The sequence below is a fragment of the Penaeus monodon genome, chromosome 27, assembly GCF_015228065.2.
Source record: "Penaeus monodon isolate SGIC_2016 chromosome 27, NSTDA_Pmon_1, whole genome shotgun sequence".
NCBI lineage: Eukaryota > Metazoa > Arthropoda > Malacostraca > Decapoda > Penaeidae > Penaeus > Penaeus monodon.
In genome coordinates this window covers 35,173,634-35,173,917 of record NC_051412.1, presented here as the reverse complement: position 1 = coordinate 35,173,917, position 284 = coordinate 35,173,634, and the positions used below count along the sequence as shown (strand labels likewise).

General features: G+C 39.1%; 1 long non-coding RNA gene across 1 annotated transcript in view; it reads right to left on the bottom strand.

The window, feature by feature from the left end:
• Positions 1 to 80: 80 nt before the first annotated feature.
• The window catches only part of LOC119590808, a 934-nt gene continuing 730 nt past the window's right edge, over positions 81 to 284 (bottom strand). The window contains exon 2 of the long non-coding RNA XR_005230292.1: positions 81 to 250. This is a non-coding gene — a long non-coding RNA (uncharacterized LOC119590808). The remainder of the gene's footprint in view (positions 251 to 284) is intronic.

The window sequence follows — 284 nt, the reverse complement described above, 5'->3', positions numbered from 1 at the left end:
GCATTCTCTTTACCCTTATGGTCCTAGTTAAATGACAATACGCATATTATCCTTAACTGGAACTAATAATCTTTTTTTTCCCCTTAAATATCGTTTTTCTTTCTTTCTTGTACCTTGATCACCACATTGTTCTGAAATGTTATGTTGATTGTAGTATCACTGTATATGATTGTATGTTGGTGTGATGTAACCTCCTTGTCTTCCTCACGAGGCGAAGTTGGTGGCGGGAGGCGATGGCGTTATCTTAGGCCTGTGGTAACCGTAATTGCAGTCAGTTAGTGCAA